We start from the raw sequence: 23,565 nt of genomic DNA on the forward strand, positions 1-23,565 counted from the left end.
ATATAAAGAACGTCGAAAACGGAGCTCGTATGCGAAAGTTACGGGGTTTAGAAGTCGGCAGGGTGCTGCATCGAAATGGGTGACGTGGCACAATGTAGGCCACCCACGTTCTACCACCAGAATGGTGACACCTGGCCATGGACTCGACGAGTTGGAGGCCAACTCGACGAGTTGGGCTGCCAGCTAGCCTATAAATAGAGGTGCGAAGGCAACTCGTTTCTCACACCTTCAACCCACTTCTTTCTCTCTCTAAACACTCTCTAACACCCCCCAACCCCCCCCCCCCCCCCCCAAAAGCCTAGGAAACTTCTCTAGCACTTGAAGAAAGCCTCGGAGGGCCCGGAGTCTCCGAGAAAAAGAGTTTTTCGGTTTGAAACTCTGCCCGCGCGGAGCCCGGTTTTCAAGCAAACTTCCCGGTTTCGTCAAAGAAGATTATTTTTAGAAGCGAGGTGTTGTCCGGATCACTCAGTATCAGGTGAGTGTATAGTCACTTTAATCTTACACATACATATGAAGTATTTTATATAAATTATGTGCTATGTGTCTATATATGTTATCTGTTTACCTAAGATGTTTGCTGGATGAAAGATCTATACATCTTTCTTTTAGATCTGAAACTTTTTCCTTCAGATCTACACTTTTTCATCTCAGATCTAAACTTTTTCTTCATATCTAAACTGTATACTTTGAGATCTATGTTGGATGAAAGATCTGAACTTCTTTCTTTCAGATCTGAAACTTTTTCCTTCAGATCTACACTTTCTCATCTCAGATCTAAACATTTTCTTTAGATCTAAACTATATACTTTGAGATCTATGTTGGATGAAAGATCTAAACCTCTTTCCTTCAGATCTGGACTATATATGTATTTTATGCTTTAAAAGTTATGATGGATAAAAGATGTAAGCTTTTTTTTACAGATCTGGACCATGTATGTATTTTATATCTACGAATATGTTGGGTAGAACATGGGTAGATAAAATAGTTGGTGTGGTAAAATAAAATGATGAGAGGCCTCAATGTTGACGTTGTTCCGGTCATCTAGCGGAGTATGGATGACGACCACAGACTTTTCTAGGAAGTCCAGTGGAACGCTAGCAGGCTCGCAACCTGTAGGTGTTTGTGAACGAAGTGTTCACCGGTGTAATCCATCCCCCCATGGTTGCCTTACGGACACATATGGCTGAGGAACCCCCTTAGCAGTAGTGTCCATCCCGATGAAATTCCTTAGGATAGGTCCCTTATAATAGATGCTCTAGGGACGTAAAGTGAGGATAACGGGAACAGGTAATCGGGTTAGTAATTTGATGAAAATAAATAATAAACTTATTATTGTGGGTTGAAAACCCTATATGCTCACCAGGCTCCCCAGCCTGACCCACTCAGTTTCTTGTATTACAGGGAGTGGCAAAAGCATAGTTGGATAATTTGACGAGAGGTTACGGATTTGAGGCCAGATAGTGTTTTGTGGCCTAAGATGTTTATTTCTTTTTAGTTTATGCTTATGGTCTATATCGATGATTCACATCCCGAGTTTTTGTAATGTAATGGAAATACATTTCTTTAAGAAATGCTTTGATAAAATTTATATTATATTTTGTTTTGGGAACAAATTCCGCAATACTTTTCTTAAGAAGTTACTCTGATTTTTATTAAAAAGCATAAACGAAATCGGTCTTTTCTGGCCGTAAAAATGGGGATGTCACAATCCAGCTGACTTGCGGCTCAGAGCCGCCACAACCACGTTCGCTTTACCAGGATGGTAAAGGATCTCGCAGTCATAATCCTTGACCACGTCAAGCCACCTGCGCTGTTTCATGTTCAGGTTTGGCTGATCCATGATGTGTTTCAGACTCTTGTGGTCCGTGTAAATGGTACAATGGACCCCATAGAGGTAATGTATCCAAATCTTGAGAGTGAATACCACCGCTCGCAACTCCAGATCATGAGTAGGGTATCTCGTCTCATGCGGCTTCAGCTGCTGCGATGCGTAGGCTATCACCCTTCCTCTCTGCATGAGGACCGTTCCCAGTCCCGTGATGGATGCATCACAAAACACTACAAAATCCTCGACTCCCTCCGGAAGAGTCAAGACTGGAGCCTCGAGTAGTCGCTGTCTGAGGGTCTCAAACGCCCTCTGCTGCTCGGGGCGCCACCGAAAATCCACCCCCTTCCTCGCCAGACGAGTGAGGGGTACTGCAATCTTGGAGAAATCCTGTATGAATCTCCAGTAGTACCCTGCCAATCCCAAGAAGCTCCTGATATCTGAGGGAGATTTTGGAACCTCCCACTGCATAACCACCTCGATTTTGGCCGGATCGACCAAAATCCCATCCTGGTTAACGAGGTGTCCAAGGAACTGAACCTCTCGTAACCAAAACTCGCACTTCGAGAACTTGGCATAAAGTCTTTCTCGTCTCAAAACTCCCAATAGCTCCCGTAGATGCTCCTCATGCTTCTCTCGGGTCTTGCAGTACACTAAGATATCGTCTATGAATACGATGACCGAGCGATCGAGCATCGGTTTGCATACCCGATTCATCATATCCATGAATACTGTCGGCGCGTTGGTGAGCCCAAAAGGCATCACCACGAACTCGTAATGTCCATAACGAGTCCGGAATGCGGTCTTCTCCACGTCCTCCTCTCTAACCCTGACAAGATGGTACCCGGACCTCAGGTCTATTTTGGAGAACCAATATGCTCCCTGTAACTGATCGAAAAGATCATCTACCCTCGGGAGTGGATAACGGCTCCTTACCGTCAACTTGTTCAACTCCCGGTAGTCGATGCACATCCGGTGTGAACCTTCCTTCTTCCTGGCGAATAGAATTGGTGCTCCCCACGAAGAACTGCTCGGACGAATGAACTACTTGCCCAGCAGTTCCTGCAGTTGTGTAACATCCAAAAAATACAGGCCAAAAATTTCAATTTTAAATACGTTATTATAAAACCAATAGTATAATAAAACATCCATAATATCATGTCATATCAAAACCAAGGTAGAAATAATCAAAACATGTTATCATAAAACAATATCAGAGTGTAATCCCAAAGATCTCATGTGCGGAAACCATAGTGTGATGCGCTGCGATCGAGCCGACTCCTTTCCTTTGAAAACGAAGTACCTGAAACCAAAACTGAAAACTGTAAGCACGAAGCTTAGTGAGTTCCCCCATCATACCACATACCATACAATCATATAACATACATACTGCCAGGCATATCTGGGTGCTCGACCTACCCCTTCGGTTCTCTCGACCGGTGACCTTGCCTAGCATATCTGGGTGATGGCCTACCCCTTCGGTCCTCTCGACCGGTGACTGCCTAGCATATCTGGGTGCTGGCCTACCCCTTCGGTATCTTTCAACCGGTAACCGGGAGCTGGCCTCCCCTTCGGTATCTTTCAACCGGTAACCGGGGACTATTCCACCCCTACCACTACCACATAAAACCATAGCATATAAACATAAATCACATACTGCCTAGCATATCTGGGTGCTGGCCTACCCCTTCGGTTCTGTCGACCGGTAACCGGGGACTATTTCACCCCTACTACTACCACATAATATCATATCATATATATCATAATCTGGCTAGCATGGCTGGGTACGAAACTACCCCTTCCTATCAACCGGTAACCGGAACTATTTCACCCCTTACTACCATTATCACATAACATCATAACATGCTAGAACATAAAAAAAATATCAGGTAGCAGCAAACCTAGATGAATATCATAAAGAATTTCATCTAACGTACAACTCCTACTGGTGGGCCGACATTGTGGCCGTAGACCCACCGCTACCGGAAGGTAACTCACCTCACACAGCTGAAGTCCCGTAGACACAATCCTAGCTGCTGGTTGACAGATTCTCAAACTGTCAATATCAAACATCACCCAATTAATAATTGGGTCCCAACACAAAAATCATAAGTCCATGCTTGGGGTAAAAGACTACTTTACCCCCATCTTAGCTTGATTCAAACTCAAGGCCCAATCCAAAGGCCCAAAGGTCAATCTGTGAATCAAGACCCAACATATGGCCCAATTTTCCAAATTGGGCCCAAACCTGTACATGGTCTTATTCTAAGACCCATCCATTTATTCCAGTCCAACATTTGACATTCTAATGGCCGAATATCATATAATCATTAAGGCCCAACCTATGGCCCATCCATGGCCTAATTTTCCAAATTAGGCCCAACTCTTCATATGGGCCTTACCTCAAAGCCCATTAATTATTCTAGTCCATTTGCTTGATCTTGGATGGCCCATTAATAACCCAATCATCAGGGGCCAATAGAAAGGCCCAACAATAAACCCAAGTGAAATTAGGGTTTCACATAAAATGACGATTAAGGTTAAGTGTTTCTCACGTAACCCATTAAGGACTTAATTCATTAAGTCCATCATTCTTCTTATTAAATCATATGGTGTGATTGGGCTTAATACACAATTCCATTCCAATGGCCCAAATGTGGGTCCCGATAAGTCCAAGCCCACAAATTCAAAATTAGGGCTTTCTAAACCCTAATTAGGGTTTCCAACCCTATCTTAGCCCAATAAGCCCAATAGCTAGGTCTTTTGATCAATTAAGGTTCATTAGGCCCATTAGGATTTCACTAGGCCCACTAGGGTTTATTAGGCCCATTAGGGTTTTAGTCCCTTGTCCAACTGTCCCCAAACAAGTCACAATACAAACGAGGCACACCGCCACCCGACACGGCGGCCGGTGGCGGCAGGAAGCGGCAGCCACCACATCACGGTGGTGGTTAGGGTTTCTTTTCATTATACTATTTGCTAATTACACCTTACAATGTCTTAACCCAAAAATAAACACACACTAACTAACATACACACACACCCAAGGTGGCACATGGTGGTGGTGGTGGCTGTTCTCAGTTTTTCAGCTATACAACGCTATACACACAAGTACACCAACATAAACGCACCCATCAACACTTCTATTTGCAAGCATCCAGCCCGAAATGGCGGCACTAGCGGTCAACAGAGGTGATTTGCAATGGCAGCCACCACCTCACGGTGGTGGCGGTGGTCTCTCTTGCTCTTCAGCCAAGCAGCACGTCGACATCGGAGGAATACGACGCGAAACAGTAGCCTTCAGCCACCGACTGGGCGGCTGGCAGCGTTGGAGCTAGAGGAAATGGCGGCGGCGACAACGGGTGGCAGAATGGCGGCATTCGTCGACGAGGCAGCAAGCGGAGACGAGAGCTGTCGAACTTGGTGATGCCATCGGATGCTGAGGAGAGCTTCTATGGTGATGACGGAGACAACATTGCACGTCGGTTGGTATCCCGGCGGTCCATAGCAGCAACCTCCGACGTAGAGGGGTTGGACTCCGGCGACTTGGCTTCAGTGGTGGCGAGGAGGAAGGCAGGCGGCGGGTGGGGATCTCTCATGGCGGCTGGAGAAGTTTCCTTTGGTTTAGGGTTTAGTGGTCGGGTGTTAGGGTTATATACCCCGGTGCAACAAAACATCACGCCATAATGACATAAACAGCCCCTCCTCATGACATTTTCTTTCAAAATAAGGTCAATATTTACCATTTAAACCCTCATCATCATAATCCCTTACAATTTAAGTACAATATTTAGCTAACAACCCTCCACCTTGAGAATCTTTGCAAAACTAATCCAGGATTTACCTTTTTAACCCCCCGATTCCATAAATCTTTACAATATAAATCCAGAATTTACATTTTATCCCTTAGTCCCATAATTCCTTTCATATTGAGTCCTAATTGTTACCAAGCAGCCCCTGTCTTCAATATTACTTACAAATTAAGTTCGGATTTTACACTTTAATCCCCGCCTTCTAAAATTATGACAGTTAACTCCTCGAGGCCGACACCTTGCTATATAATTATAAATTTTAGGGCTACTATTCATTCATTAATTTGTTTATTTATTTAATAGATAAATAGGGTGTTACAACTCTCCCCCACTTAAATTAGATTTCATCCTCGAAATCATTTCTTACCATTTCTTATACGCCAAGCCACTCAAGTAACATGGTCATAATCCTCGGCATACCCTAGCCTTCCCAGGGTAACCGCGACCAATCTTCGCAAAACCTTAAAATTCGCGGGTGAACGAATTCCACGTAACAAGATCACTTCTACTCCGTCGGAAATCTGCTGTCTCGAGATGGTATGCATCCTTAACAAACCACTCATACTTAATCATTATCGTTGGACCCAGTCCACTTTATCCTTCAACCGGCTACTCAACTTCCAATAACTCGAGGTTCTCACTATAAATTAGGGTCACAGACCCAATTATCCTTGCAGACCACTAATACTTGGCCAAGGCTCAGATACTCCCGCTGTGAGTGACTTGTCACTCCCCAAATCATCTAGCTATTCCGTCCATACTCGCAACCTGAAACACAAATGATAACACTGCCCAACGCTGAACTGCCCGAACACTGAACTGCCTGAAGCAGTATGTTGCCACATGGCTGCTTTCCAAAAGCTACCGAGACCTCCTGGTCTCAATTCGCTCACCATCGTCTGAAATACCGGGTTCCGGCCTGGCTGCAGAGCCAAAGGACTCCCACTTAGTCGCCTCACACGACTTCTGAACGAAATCCTTCTCTGGACTAGTTGCCACTAGTTATCATGCCACTGTGGCTCTAACAACGTTCTGATCTAACCGATCGGTTCCATGCGTCGAATCCTGTCATCATCAATTCCAAGACTAAAAGTGATTGCTTCCTGACCAATGGTAGCCTTATCTCACACGTCCTTAAGCAGTCTATTGCTTCCCTGATCTCATAATTTTAGTGAAGCTCCTACGGTCTTATCACCGGCTCAACCAGATCTAATCCATCTGGGTAATTCCGAAATCCAATCTGTGGATTTCCATATCCTCACTGCTGCACCCGAACTGCTGGGTACTACTGTTCCATCTGCGTTCTAACAACACGATCATACCATCTACCAACCTAGTGAATGCTACGGCTACACCCGTAGTCTCACGACACTCTATCACTATCCGCCAACCTCATGAATGTTACGGCTACACCCGCAGACTTACAACGCTCTATCACTATCTGACCGCTAGTGAATGCTACGGCTACCCCACAGTCTTACAACACTGTCCATGCTAACTGACTGCTAGTGAATGCTACGGCTACCCCAGCAGTCTTACAACACTTTCCATGCTAACTGACCGCTAGTGAATGCTACGACTACCCCCACAGTCTTACAACACTTTCCAAACTGGTCAAACATGCACTCGACCTAACACACAACTGAACTTGAGTCCTAACTGGAGCTCTAACTTGGTTCCCGAAACCTGTTGTCTAGAAGTCTCGAAGGCTGCCTGCTGCTTAGGCCCCCAGCGAAAGGCCAACGACTTCTTGGTCAGTCGGGTCAAAGGAACCTCAATCCCGGAGAAGTCTCGTATAAGTCTCCGGTAATAACCCGCTAGACCCAGGAAACTCTGAATCTCGGTTGGAGACCTCAGAATCTCCCACTGCATCACGACCTCTATCTTGGTCGGATCGACCGGAATACCCTTCTGGTTGACAAGGTGCCCAAGAGATTGCACCTCGCGCAACCAGAACTCACATTTGGAGAACTTAATAAAAAGTCTCTCCCCCACTTAGATCCAACTAGTCTTCACGGCACGCGAGAATTGAAGGATTCCCAATCCTTCTTGCTTTCTAATATCCCACTGATGACAACCTGTGCTTACCAATGCTAACGATCAATTACCAGTCAAACCTTAAGATCGTCCATCCTCTAAAATCGTGAAGAGTACTCTTGAAATATGGTCTAGTCTGGCACATCAGTCCATCTCCCACGCTGTCAACTGAAGGCCCTAATCTTCACTCTGGCTGACGAATCCTCATTCCCACTTCCAATATTGCAGCACCACTGAACTCTAACCGAACACAAACCATGCGAGAAATGCAATTCTCTTGAACATCCGATAACCAACCACTTATGCATCTAACACCCGTAACTGACATCACCATCTTCATGCTACTAGTCCTATCCTAGCAACGGTAGTGCCTTGAACTCCAAAGTTCTTCCATAGACAATTGCCGACCATACCTGAACCATGATAGAATCACTGAACGCTGACTTCACTGGAGAACTATCGCTCTACTCCTGACCGAGTATCCTCTAAATAATACTCCTGCATAGATCCCGACAAAGATCCGGAATGATAACAACACACGCAGAACCCACTCCGCAAGATGCGTCCCTCTGTGGGTTCATCAAGGACCTTTCGGCATGCAAGATGGCATATATGATCCTTGATAACCCAAACACTAGCAGAAAACCGCCCCGAGATCTGACTTATCCAAACTCACTCACAATCCCAAAGTGATACGTATCCCCAACATCCATCTAGTAGCAATAGAAGATGACATACCCGCAAAATCTGGAGGAATACTGATCACCTTCTGGTGACATGACCAACCCCGCTACCCTGTAGTAGCCTAAACCCTTGGAGCGAAAAATTCCCTTGTGTACTTTCCTGTACGTCTGCACTGACTCCGGCCCTGCTGGCCTTTCACCCGATGATCAGAATTCATGGGTCTCTTCTCGGGACCCTCTACTATACGCACCTGACACGAGCCTCTCTTTCCAGGGTGCTCCAAATCGATCTCGCATCTGCAACTCTTGGAAATCATATCCTTCAGGGTCTGACACCCTGTCATGCTCACTAGCTCGCTTGCCAATGGCTAAGCTGCAACAACTGGAACATCCTCTGTCCCCAAACTGGGTCAGAAACTCTTCCCTGAAGCTTCTTAGATTCTCCAAGACTCTCACCGATTTGAGTATGGATCCTGTGCTTTCAGTATACGGGCCCAATACTACCTTCCACACCTATTCATACTTTCCTCAGGAATCCTCCCGAATCCTCCAAGTCACTTCCTCAAACTAGTACACCCAAGTCTCACTGAGCCTCACTACTAACCCACTGAAACATATCCTAGGCATTCCTAGGTTCCCGAACTCACCCGATCCTCAGCTACTGAAAGATTCCCTGTAATGTCAACTAGCTACCTCATGAATATAGCCACATGCAACAGAGATCAGATAATCCTTCGAGTAAAAGACCCATCCCTAGAACAGTTGGACTCAAACAAGAGCTGTGCGATAAGGTCAAATCCATCACTCTGAGATTATCCAGCCTGTGCCACATGTGACTTAGCATATTCACTTAATAGTTAGCCGACATTACTAAGAGTCCAACAAAGCACAAAGCAAGCAACATTCATACAATGGAAAATCTAACCATCATATTCCAATCAAACCATTCTATCCTCTAATCAGGAATATGTACATGCAATTCAAAGGCCCATACAATCAGGCATAACCTAAACAGGCTATCCTATTACTGACTGATCAGTACTAGCATGCAAGTCTACAAGCACATACAATAGGCATATAAGGCATCCTCCTAGATCCTCAACCCTAATCTAGCATGCGGTTCTCATAATCATATCATAACATAACATATCATAACATGTATGGGTATCTTGGGGAAAACTTACTTGAGCTCGGCTGATTGCACGCATCACACACTTTGTTCTTTCAAAGTTCTTTTCTCTTTTCAAACTCCTTTTATAAAATGATTTTACTTTTGAAATTTTTTCATACCAAGCCCTTAGTTTGAGTCCAGACACACCCGAAAATATGTCTGAATCCCTCAAACCAAGGCTCTGATACCAACTTGTAACATCCCAAAAATACAGGCCAAAAATTTCATTTTTAAATACGTGATTATAAAACCAACAGTATAATAAAACATCCATAATATCATGTCATGTTAAAACCAAGGTAGAAATAATCAAAACATGTTATCATAAAACAATATCAGAGTGTAATCCCAAAGATCTCATGTGCGGAAACCATAGTGTGATGCGCTACAATCGAGTCGGCTCCTTTCCTTTGAAAACGAAGTACCTGAAACCAAAACTGAAAACCGTAAGCACGAAGCTTAGTGAGTTCCCCCATCATACCACATACCATACAATCATATAACATACATACTGCCAGGCATATCTGGGTGCCCGACCTACCCCTTCGGTCCTCTCGACCGGTGACCTTGCCTAGCATATCTGGGTGCTCGCCTACCCCTTCGGTCCTCTCGACCGGTGACTGCCTAGCATATCTGGATGCTGGCCTACCCCTTCGGTATCTTTCAACCGGTAACCGAGAGCTGGCCTCCCCTTCGGTATATTTCAACAGGTAACCGGGGACTATTTCACCCCTACCACTACCACATAAAACCCTAGCATATAAACATAAATCACATACTGCCTAGCATATCTGGGTGTTGGCCTACCCCTTCGGTCCTGTCGACCGGTAACCGGGGACTATTTCACCCCTACTACTACCACATAATATCATATCATATATATCATAATCTGGCTAGCATGGTTGGGTACTAAACTACCCCTTCGGTCCTATCGACCGGTAACCGGAACTATTTCACCCCTTTCTACCACTATCACATAACATCATAACATTCTAGAACATAAAAAAAATATATCAGGTAGCAGAAAACCTAGATGTATATCACAAAGACAATCATCTAACATACAACTCCTACTGGTGGGCCGACATTGTGGCCGTAGACCCACCGCTACTGGAAGGTAACTTACCTCACACTGCTGAAGTCCCGTAGACACAATCCCAGCTGTTGGTTGACAGATTCTCGAACTGTCAATATCAAACATCACCCAATTAATAATTGGGTCCCAACACAAAAATCATAAGTCCATGCTTGGGGTAAAAGACTACTTTACCCCCATCTTAGCTTGATTCAAGCTCAAGGCCCAATCCAAAGGCCCAAAGGTCAATCTGTGAATCAAGGCCCAACATATGGCCCAATTTTCCAAATTGGGCCCAAACCTGTACATGGTCTTATTCTAAGACCCATGCATTTATTCCAGTCCAACATTTGACATTCTAATGGCCCAATATCATATAATCATTAAGGCCCAAACTATGGCCCATCTTTGGCCCAATTTTCCAAATTGGGCCCAACTCCTTATATGGGCCTTACCCCAAAGCCCATTAATTATTCTAGTCCATTTGCTTGATCTTGGATGGCCCATTAATAACCTAATCATCAGGGCCCAATAGAAAGGCCCAACAATAAACCCAAGTGAAATTAGGGTTTCACATAAAATGACGATTAAGGTTAAGTGTTTCTCACTTAACCCATTAAGGACTTAATTCATGAAGTCCATCATTCTTCTAATTAAATCATATGGTGTGATTGGGCTTAATACACAATTCCATTCCAATGGCCCAAATGTGGGTCCCGATAAGTCCAAGCCCACAAATTCAAAATTAGGGTTTTCTAAACCCTAATTAGGGTTTTCAACCCCATCTTAGCCCAATAGGCCGAATAGCTAGGTATTTTGATCAATTAAGGTTCATTAGGCCCATTAGGGTTTCACTAGGCCCACTAGGGTTTAATAGGCCTATTAGGGTTTTAGTCCCTTGTTCAACCGTCCCCAAACAAGTCACAATAGAAACGAGGCACACCGCCACCCGACACGGCGGCCGGTGGCGGCAGCCACCACCTCACGGTGGTGGTTAGGGTTTCTTTTTATTATACTTTTTGCTAATTACACCTTATAATGTCTTAACCCAAAAATAAACACACACTAACTAACATACACACACACCCAAGGTGGCACATGGTGGCAGCCACCACATCACGGTGGTGGTGGTGCCTGTTCTAAGTTTTCCGGCCATGCAACGCTATACACACAAGTACACCAACAGAAACGCACACATCAACACTTCTATTTGCAAGCATCCAGCCCGAAATGGCGGCAGCAGCGGTCAACAGAGGTGATTTGCAATGGCAGACACCACCTCACGGTGGTGGCGGTGGTCTCTCTTGTTCTTCAGCCAAGCAGCACGTCGATATCGGAGGAATACGACGCGAAACAGCAGCCTTGAGCCACCGACTGGGCGGCTGGCAGCGTTGGAGCTAGAGGAAACGGCGGCGGCGGCAACCGGTGGCAGAATGGCGACATTCGTCGACGAGGCAGCAATCGGAGACGAGGCGGCAACGGGTCACTAACATATATACAGATAATCATACATATCTAACAGATTACATAGCATAGAAAAATCCTAAAACCAGGATGCAATCATCAAGGGCCGGCCTTGGTGCCGTAGACCCTGTTGATATAGTTAGGAGAACTCACCTGGTACTGCTGAAGTCCCGCAGGTACACTCCAGCTGCTGAAGTCTCCGAGCCTTCGGCACGTCTGGACCGCCTCGTATGGCCTTCAGCCTATCCGACCGCTCGTTGGGCCTTTGGTCTGACTATCATACCCTCCTGGGTCTGTAGTCTATCCGAACCGCCCTGGGTATGTTGGCCTTCAGTACAAAGCAGAACCGCCTCAACACAAACCCCCAATCAAACAAACATGTGCACATACATATCATACTCTAGCATATATAACAGTCAACCGATCTAACAGATCAAGTAGCATAGCAACATCTTATAACCAGGATACCGACCTAACCGGTCACTAATATAGCATCATCCTATGCCCAGGATACCGACCTAACCAGGTCACTAACATATGTACAGATAATCATACGGATCTAACAGATCACATAACATAGCAACATCCTATAACCAGGATACCGACCTAACCAGGTCACTAACATATATACAGATAATCATACGTATCTAACAGATTACATAGCATAGCAACATCCTAAAACCAGGATGCAATCATAAAGGGTCGGCCTTGGTGCCGTAGACCCTGTTGATATAGTGAGGAGAACTCACCTGGCACTGCTGAAGTCTCGCAGGTACACTCCAGCTGCTGATTGACAGATTACCGAACTGTCAACATCAAACAATACCTAATTAATAATTGGGTTCCAAGCTCAAAGTCCAACTCACACTCCAAAAGCCCAAAAGTCAAGTAATGGTCCAAGGCCCAACATATGGCCCAATTTTCCAAATTGGGCCCAGACCTCTACATGGTCTTTCCTTAAGGCCCATCCAATTATTCCAGTCCAATTCCCATGGCCTAATATCATATAATCATAAAGGTCCAATTATGGCCCATCTATGGCCCAATTTTCCAAATTGGGCCCAAGTCCTCACATGGGCCTTATCCTAAAACCTATACAATTATTTAGTCCGTTTACTTATTCTTGGAAAGCCCATTAATAGTCCAATCACCAAAACCCAATAGAAAGGCCCAACACAAAGCCCAATTGAAATTAGGGTTTCACATAAAATGATAATTAGGGTTAAGTTTCATACTTAACCCATTAAGGACTTACTCCTCTAAGGACTTAATCCATTAAGTCCAATATTGCTTAGATTAATCTTTGCCAATGATTATTATTTAATATCTCAAGTTATTAAATAATTCCCGTGTGTCCCGGTTAATTCCCCAAATTTGGGTTTTATTGGCATTAGGGTTTTCCAAACCCTAATTAGGGTTTCCAACCCATATACTAGCCCATTTATCAATTTGTTGGGCTTTTAGGTTAATGAGGGCTTTATTGGGCCTATTAGGCCCACTAGAATATCATTAAGCCCATTAGGGTTTTATTGGGTCAATTAGGGTCCATTAGGGCTTACAAGGCCCATTAGGGTTTCAAGCACCCTAAACGAGTCGAACTCAACGAGGCAAGCACACCGCTACCCGACATGGCGGCTGGTAGCGGCAGGAGGCGGCAGCCACCACCTAACGATGGTGGTGACGAATTTTCTTCACTATTCCAATTAATACAAAATTACAACGAAAATACCAAAATAAACGCACACACACACTACACTTGAATAAACACATACACGCAACCACCCTTGTGGTGGCCGACGGTGGCATGTGGCGGCAACCACCACCTCACGGTGGTGGCAGTGGCCTTTTCCGTGAACTCCGGCTAAACACAACGGCCAAAAACACATACTGCTAATGGAAATACAACCACACACACCTAACACGAAGTAGAACACGCACACATCCACCTCCCACGGTGGCTGGTGACAACGAGAGGTGGCAGCAAGCGGCGGCGCAACGCAAAAACCCGATGAAACAGTTGCAGCGGCGGCGGCGGCGATGGCTTGGCAAAAAGGGGCGGAGGAACAAGTCCGAGGGTGGCAGCATATCGCCATGGCGTCGTCTACAGCCCCCCTTGGCCTCGTCAACAGCACCAGCGACGGTCGATGGCGGTGGTTGCTGCTACCGATGGCGGCGGGTGAAGGAGGCGCCAACTCGCGTCCTCGTCGGCGTCTGAAATAGCAACGGCGCCAGGGAGGCTGACGGCACCCTCCGGCAGCAACATCACTGGCTGGGACGGCAGCGACACAAGCCCCCGACGTCGCTCTTCGGTTTTTCTCAGCTCCCCTAGCGGTAATCTATGGCGGCATTGGGCAGGAGATGGTGGCGGCAGCAGGCTCGTGGTGGTGGTCGGTGACCTCAACAGAGGTGTTGCGACGCCGGAGGTTAGGAGGGTAAATGATGGTGGCTGAATGCATTCCTAGGGTTAGGGTTTGTAAAACACTAAATATATATGGAGGCTGCATGGGGTGCCCCGTGATCCATCAAACTTCTGCCCATTTTAACAACATCGGCCCCTCCACACCAGATCTTTTTCAATTTAAACCCAAATGTTACCTTTTAACCCCCAGCCAATTAAAATCTCTTCAAAAGAAGTCCAAATTTTACTCCTTAGACCCCGATTCCATAAATTCATTTCATTTTAAGTCCAAAACTTACCAAACAGACCCTGCCCTAAAAAATCTTTACAAATTGAATCCAAAACTTACCTTTTAAACCCTCAACTTCTAAAACTCTTCACAAATTAGTCGGGGACTTACATTTATTAATTTATTTAAATAAACGAGGCTTTACAACTCTCCCCCACTTAAATTAGATTTCGTCCTCGAAATCATTTCTTACCATTCCTTATACACCTAACCACTATAGTGAGATGGTCACCATCCTGGGCACACCCTAGCCTTCTCAGGGTAGCTATGACCAATCTTTGCAAAGCCTTAAATTCCATTGGTGAACGGATTCCTCGCAACAGTCCACATCTACTCTGTCTGATATCTACTGTCTTGAGATGGTCTTATTCCCTGACAGGCCACTCATACTGAATCATTATCGATGAAATCAGCCTGCTTATCTCTCAACTGACTACTCAACTCCTGCTAGCTCGAAATTCCCACTACAAAACAGGTTCACAAACCTAATTATCCCTGTAGATCACTTATACTTGGCCAATACTCAGCTAATCCCGCTGTGAGTGACTTGTAACTTCCCAATCAACCAGTTATTCCGCCCGTACTAGCAACCTAAAACACAATTACTAACGTTGCCCAAACACTTGAACTGCCCGAACACTGAACTGCCTGAAGCAGTACGTTGCCACATGGTTGCTTTCCAAAATCTAATGAGACCTCCCTGGTCTCCATTCGTTCACCAATTATCTGAAATATCGGGTTCCTGCCCGGCTGCGGAGCCAATGGACTCCCACTTAGTCGCCTCACACGACTTCTGAACAAAATTCTTCTCTGGAACTAGTTGCCACTAGTTATCATGCCACTGTGGCTCAAACATCCTTTTGATCTAACCGATCGGGTCCATGCGTCGAATCCTGTCATCATCAAATTCAAGACTAAAAGTGATTGCTACCTGACCGATGATAGACTTATATCACAAATGGCCTCATACGATCCATTGCTTTCCTGATCTCATAGCTGTAGTGGTGTTCCTACAGTCTTATTACTGGCTTAACCATGTCTAATCTCTCTGGGGAAATCCATAAACCAATCCGTGGATTTCCATATCCTCACTGCTACACCCGAACTGGTGGGTACTACTGTTCCTTCCGCGTCCTAACAACGCGCTCAAGCTATCTACCAACCTAGTGAATGCTACGGCTACACCCGCAGACTTACAACACTCTAATACTATATGGCTGCTAGTGAATGCTACAGCTACACCCGCAGACTTACAACACTCCTCACACTATCTGCCAACCTGGTGAATGCTACGGCTACACCCGCAAACTTACAACACCTTCCATGCTAACTGACTAATAGTGAATACTACGGCTACCCCCGTAGTCTTACAACACTTTCCATATTGGGTCGAACACGCACTCGACCTAACACACAACTGAACTTGAGTCCTAACTGGAGCTCTACCCTGGTTCCCGAAACCTATTGTCTGAGAGTCTCGAAGGTTGTTTGCTGCTCAGGCCCCCAACGAAAGGCCATCGACTTCTTGGTCAGTCGGATCAAAGAAACCGCAATCACGGAGAAGTCCCATATAAATCTCCGATAATAACCCGCTAGACCCAGGAAACTCTGAATCTCGGTTGGAGACCTCGGAATCTACCACTGCATCAAGGCCTCTATCTTGGTTGGATCGACCAGAATACCCTTCTGGTTGACAAGGTGCCCAAGAGATTGCACCTCGCGCAACCAGAACTCACAATTGGAGAACTTTATAAAAAGTCTCTCCCCCACTTAGATTCAACTAAGTCTTCCCAGTACATGGAAATTTGAGAATTCCCAATCCTTCTTACTTCCAACGATCGATCGGATGACAACCAGACCTTTGCAACTAGTACTCCTTTACTAGGCAACCCCAAATGATCACATGCTTCTGATAACTAGATGAACACTTCATGAAACCCAGTGAAACCGACAATCCCTAATACTTGAATGATCCCACACTCAAATCTTGAAGTCCAAAAGATAGATGCTCCAACCAACATCTCAGCAACGAGCTACTTCCCTTGGCGTTTTCCTCCGCCAACCAATAACGGTTACTGAACTACTGAATCCTGACAATGCTGAATAACCATCGTGTGGGACCCTATCCGCAGACCTCCCACATAATACCCTTCTTCCTAAAGTGTTCCAACAATCCTCCCGCTCTCGGCTCTAGAAATCATATCATCCAGGGCCTCGTACCCTGACTCACTCACCAGTTCAATCATCCATAGCTGAACTGCAGTAGCTGAAACAACCTTTGCCCTAAACCGGGCCACAACTACTCCCAAGACATAGTCTCCAATCCCGAAAGTGCAATAGATCGCACAATCAATCCTTACCTTCCGATACAAGAGATCCAAGGCGAAATGGACCTCCAAAATACTTATGCCACATCGACCCACCCGCGCTTACCAGCGCTAAACTATTGTCGCCAATCCCGGCGACCAACTAACCCCGAGCTAGAATACAACCTGATCCTGGGGTCACAAGCCTGCTCAATCCTTCGAGCTTGTAAACTAAAAAGGCACATTCCATTCCCTAGAAAACAACATTCCAATCCTATCAATTAACCATTCTAATTCCAGCTGCATAACTCCAGCTGAACATAATCATTACTCCTTTCCAGAGTCCCCGCAACTCACATTCCGGCCTCGAGCAAAACCCCCGAAGCCTCGAATCTAGAAACGCATGTGCTAGACTCTCCCTCTTAACCCGCAGAATGTAACAAGTACAGGACATCTCCCTGGTCACAAATAACTGCAACCCTCTGCTCATCAGAAAATGTCCTCGTAACAAGTCCCAATGCTGGAAAGCTCGACCAGCTCCTCCCCTTTCCGTCGTTACAGGTGCTATAGCTGCCACGACAACCGTCTCGGCAATGGCTGAATAGCGCTCATAAAAATACTCAATCGTGGCAGTCTTGATAGGCCCAAACATCTCTGGAAACTATCCATGGTCAACCTCGATCACCTCCTCTCGGATGATCTCAGTGACACGATCCCCTGACAACACTGGCCTATCTTGGCTGCCAGCCCAATCCTGACCCGGATCCGGTCTCAAGACGTCTCGTAACCGCCATTCTGGTAAAACACCAGAAGGATCACTGATAACCCATATAGAGACAGGGAACCAACTCCCAACCCAACCTTAGGGGTTGTGACTTCCTTGCTACGCGTATGGGTCCTGTGCTTTCAGTAGTATGTGCCCATACTAACTTCCACACCTACCCATATTTGTCTCAAGTATCACCACAACGCCCTAACTGAATACACAACATTGCGAGCGCTCAATCCTCACTCCTAGAGGAATTCTAAATATCTCATAACTGGCCTCCCGGCCTCATACGACCTACCCATCCATGAAACTTCCACCAACCCTGCAGCACTAGTGTATGCTAGCCATACATAACGCTGGACCCTATAGACTTTTGAATATCCAATCCTACCCTAAGCTCCCAATCAAACAAGAACAGAACATAAGGCCAAATCAAACATTCTCAGGTTATAATATCTTAATTATGTATAACCGTGATGCATTCACTAAGCAACTACAGTAATAATGTCAATCTCATATAAAGGAAACCCTAGGCTAGCAGGCATCATGTAATCAGACAATTCTATCATGCAATTCCTGAAGATCCTATCCTAGTACTAGCATGTTGTTCTAACATATCACAAATCAAATAATCCGTATGGTATTTTGGGGTCTATCCGCGAGCTCCGGCTGATCGTACACTGCATCCTCCTTTATTATTTTGAAAACCATTTTAGAAATCATTTGAAAATCTTACCTTGATTTGAGACTGGATTCACACGAGTGTTCCTCAAATTCACTCAAACCAAGGCTCTGATACCAACTTGTAACACCCGTAAAATTCAAGCCAATTTAAAACTTTTTAATACATTTAAAAACCATAAAATGATTACAGTTTGTTTTCAAAATAGTTTAAACATCAGAGTATCCCCAGAATCAAATCATAAAACCATGAAATATGAGGAGCTGTACGATCACACCTTCGCCGTCCGTGATCATCAGAAGTACCTGAAACAATATTCGACAAATGTAAGCTCGAAGGCTTAGTGAGTTACCCCTAAAATACCAACCCATACTAACCAGAACAAATATCATATCAATACAAATACAGAACAACATGCATAATGAGCCTTCAGCCTGACTGGACCGCCTCGCAGGCCTTCAATCTATCTGGAACGCTCTCCGAGCCTTCGGCACGTCTGGACCACCTCGTAGGGCCTTCAGCCTATCCGGACCGCTCGTTGGACCTTTGGTCTGACTATCATACCCTCCTGGGTCTGTAGTCTATCCGAACCGCCCTGGGTATGTTGGCCTTCAGTACAAAGCAGAACCGCCTCAACACAAACCCCCAATCAAACAAACATGTGCACATACATATCATACTCTAGCATATATAACAGTCAACCGATCTAACAGATCAAGTAGCATAGCAACATCTTATAACCAGGATACCGACCTAACCGGTCACTAATATAGCATCATCCTATGCCCAGGATACCGACCTAACCAGGTCACTAACATATGTACAGATAATCATACGGATCTAACAGATCACATAGCATAGCAACATCCTATAACCAGGATACCGACCTAACCAGGTCACTAACATATATACAGATAATCATACGTATCTAACAGATTACATAGCATAGCAACATCCTAAAACCAGGATGCAATCATAAAGGGTCGGCCTTGGTGCCGTAGACCCTGTTGATATAGTGAGGAGAACTCACCTGGCACTGCTGAAGTCTCGCAGGTACACTCCAGCTGCTGATTGACAGATTCCCGAACTATCAACATCAAACAATACCCAATTAATAATTGGGTTCCAAGCTCAAAGTCCAACTCACACTCCAAAAGCCCAAAAGTCAAGTAATGGTCCAAGGCCCAACATATGGCCCAATTTCCTAAATTGGGCCCAGACCTCTACATGGTCTTTCCTTAAGGCCCATCCAATTATTCCAGTCCAATTCCCATGGCCTAATATCATATAATCATAAAGGTCCAATTATGGCCCATCTATGGCCCAATTTTCCAAATTGGGCCCAAGTCCTCACATGGGCCTTATCCTAAAACCTATACAATTATTTAGTCCGTTTACTTATTCTTGGAAAGCCCATTAATAGTCTAATCACCAAAACCCAATAGAAAGGCCCAACACAAAGCCCAATTGAAATTAGGGTTTCACATAAAATGATGATTAGGGTTAAGTTTCCTACTTAACCCATTAAGGACTTAATCCTCTAAGGACTTAATCCATTAAGTCCAATATTGCTTAGATTAATCTTTGCCAATGATTATTATTTAATATCTCAAGTTATTAAATAATTCCCGTGTGTCCCGGTTAATTCCCCAAATTTGGGTTTTATTGGCATTAGGGTTTTCCAAACCCTAATTAGGGTTTCCAACCCATATACTAGCCCATTTATCAATTTGTTGGGCTTTTAGGTCAATTAGGGCTTTGTTGGGCCTATTAGGCCCACTAGAATATCATTAAGCCCATTAGGGTTTTATTGGGTCAATTAGAGTCCATTAGGGCTTACAAGGCCCATTAGGGTTTCAAGCACCCTAAATGAATCGAACTCAACGAGGCAAGCACACCGCCACCCGACATGGCGGCCGGTGGCGGCAGCCACCACCTAACGATGGTGGTGACGGATTTTCTTCACTATTCCAATTAATACAAAATTACAACGAAAATACCAAAATAAACGAACACACACACTGCACTAGAATAAACACCTACACGCAACCACCCTTGTGGTGGCCGACGGTGGCACGTGGCGGTAGCCACCACCTCACGGTGGTGGCAGTGGCCTTTTCCGTGAACTCCGGCTAAACACAACGCCCAAACATACATACTGTTAATGGAAATACAACCACACACACCTAACACGAAGTAGAACACGCACATAGCCACATCCCACGGTGGCTGGTGGCAACGAGACGTGGCAGCAAGCGGCGGCGCAACGCAAAAACCCGATGAAACAGTTGCAGCGGCGGCGGCGGCGACGAATTGGCAAAAAAGGGCGTAGGAACAAGTCCGAGGGTGGCAGCATATCGCCATGGCTTCGTCTACGGCCCCCCTTGGCCTCGTCAACAGCACCAACGATGGTCGATGGCGGTGGTTGCGGCTACCGATGGTGGCGGGTGAAGGAGGAGCCAACTCGCGTCCTCGTCGGCGTCTGCAATAGCAACGGCGTCAGGGAGGCTGACGGCACCCTCCGTCAGCAACATCGCTGGCTAGGACGGCAACGACACAAGCCCCCGATGCCGCTCTTCGGTTTTTCTCAGCTCCCCTAGCGGTAATCTATGGCGGCATTGGGCAGGAGATGGTGGCGGCAGTAGGCTCGTGGTGGTGGTCGGCGACCTAAACAGAGGTGTTGCGGCGCCGGAGGTTAGGAGGGTAAATGATGGTGGCTGAATGCATCCCTAGGGTTAGGGTTTCTAAAACACTAAATATATATGGAGGCTGCATGAGGCGCCCCGTGATCCATCAAACTTCTGCCCATTTTAACAACATCGGCCCCTCCCCACCAGATCTTTTTCTATTTAAACCGAAATGTTACCTTTTAACCCCCAGCCAATTAAAATCTCTTCAAAAGAAGTCCAAATTTTACTCCTTAGACCCCGATTCCATAAATTCATTTCATTTTAAGTCCAAAACTTACTAAGCAGACCCTGCCCTCAAAAATCTTTACAAATTGAATCCAAAACTTACCTTTTAAACCCTCAACTTCTAAAACTCTTCACAAATTAGTCGGGGACTTACATTTATTAATTTATTTAAGTAAACGGGGCGTTACATAACTCCTCGAGGCCGACATCTTGCTATATAATTATAAATTTTAGGGCTACTATTCATTCATTAATTTGTTTATTTATTTAATAAATAAACAGGGTGTTACAAGCTGTGATGATAGCTCCTGCATCTCTGGTGGTGCCAACCGAAACGACGCCTTGGTGATAGGGGCCTCACCTGGCACTAGGTCGATCCTAAACTTGACCTGCCTTTCCGGAGGCACTCCGGGTAACTCCTTCGGGAACACGTCAGCAAACTCCCTAACTACTGGAACCTCTGAAACTGGAATCTGATCCCTAACCCACATATCCACCACATACACTAGGTAACTCGCACACCCGTGTTGAATGTACTACCGAGCCCTGGCAACTAAACAAAACCCTGATCCCAATCTGGTGCCCTCGCCATAGACAATTAGTTCTCCCCCACTTAGGGTTCGAACCACTACTCGCTGACCCTCGCAGTCAATCATGACACCGAAGTGACTAAGCCAGTCCATACCCACGATCACACACGCATCCCCCATGGGAATCAGAATCAAGTCTATCGGAAAAGATACCCTGAAGATCTCCAACACGCAACCCCGATAGACTGATGAAGCGGAAACCCCGTGTTCGTTGGCGATAGAGACTCGCAATGGACACTCTAGCTCTCCTACTGGCAACCCGAACTCCCTACTGAATGACTGAGAAACAAACAACCGACTCGCCCCCGAGTCAAATAATACTAAACCAGGTAAGGAGTTCATTAAAAACGTACCTAATCACAGGTACAAACATATAAGCATAAAACATATATAATCAGTAAGATAAGGGATACAAACATACCAGAAACCACATCCGGTGCTGTCCTGGCCTCCTCGGCTGTAACCTGGAAGGCGCGACCCCGAGCCTTCAGAGGCTCTGCTCTACCCTGACTCCCGTCGGTAATCCCCAGTGTAGCTGGCACGAGAGTCTATGCTGGCTTGGCGGCGAGCAACGGACAATTGGCCTTTACATGGCCAATCTTATCACAATGGTAACATATCCTCACACTCAGAATCGGGGCGGGCTGGCGATAATCCTTCGCATAATGCCCCTCCTTGCCTGAATTGTGGCACCCGCTACCTGATCAACAAACCCCAAAATGACCCTTTCCACACTTTCCATAAGTGCGGCTGCGCTGACCTCCAGTCCTAGAATCAACGGCCTTGTGCCGCTTCGGCGCCGGTTACGCCTGCGCAAGGGCCTACCTCTGCTCTCTCAGTTGTAACTCAATCTCCAACTCACGCCGCCTTGCGCCCTTCTGTAACTCGAGTAGTGTATCACAACGCTATGTAGCAACAAATTGTCAGATATCGGTCTCTAGAATGTTCAGATAACGTGTCATCTGAGCCTACTCAGAAGCAAACTCCTGGAAAAACATCGCCCTCTCGGTGAACATGCGGGTGATCTCCGTCACCGTCTCCGTACCCTGTCTCACATCCAAAAACTCCTGTGACATCCGCTAGCGCTCGACCCGTGGAATGTAGCGAGCGCGGAACATATCCACGAACTGCTCCCAAGTGACTGCAGCTCTCTGATCATTCGTATACGACCCAATCATCAACCTCCACCGGTCCTTTGCCCTGGACCTCAGCAAGTTCAGGGCACATCTGACCTTCTGGTCAGCAGGACATGAGCACGTGAAGAAGCATCCTTCCACGTCAGACATCCACCTCATGGCTATGATCGGATCCTGAGTCCCATCGAAAGTCGGGGGCTTCGTGTTATCGAAGTCCCGGTACTGAAAGCCCTGACTGGCTCCTCCCCCTACCGCCGTTACAGCCGATATAGCTGCTGTGGCAGCCGTCTCAGCAAGGGCTGCATAATGCTCGTCGAAATACTCAACCATGGCAGTCTTAATAGACCCAAACATCTCCGGCAGCTGTGTACGGAACAGAGTAGCAACATCATCATGCAGGATCTCTCGAATC

This window comes from Lactuca virosa, chromosome 1 (assembly GCF_052849685.1).
Source record: "Lactuca virosa cultivar CGN04683 chromosome 1, Lactuca_virosa_CGN04683_v6, whole genome shotgun sequence".
NCBI lineage: Eukaryota > Viridiplantae > Streptophyta > Magnoliopsida > Asterales > Asteraceae > Lactuca > Lactuca virosa.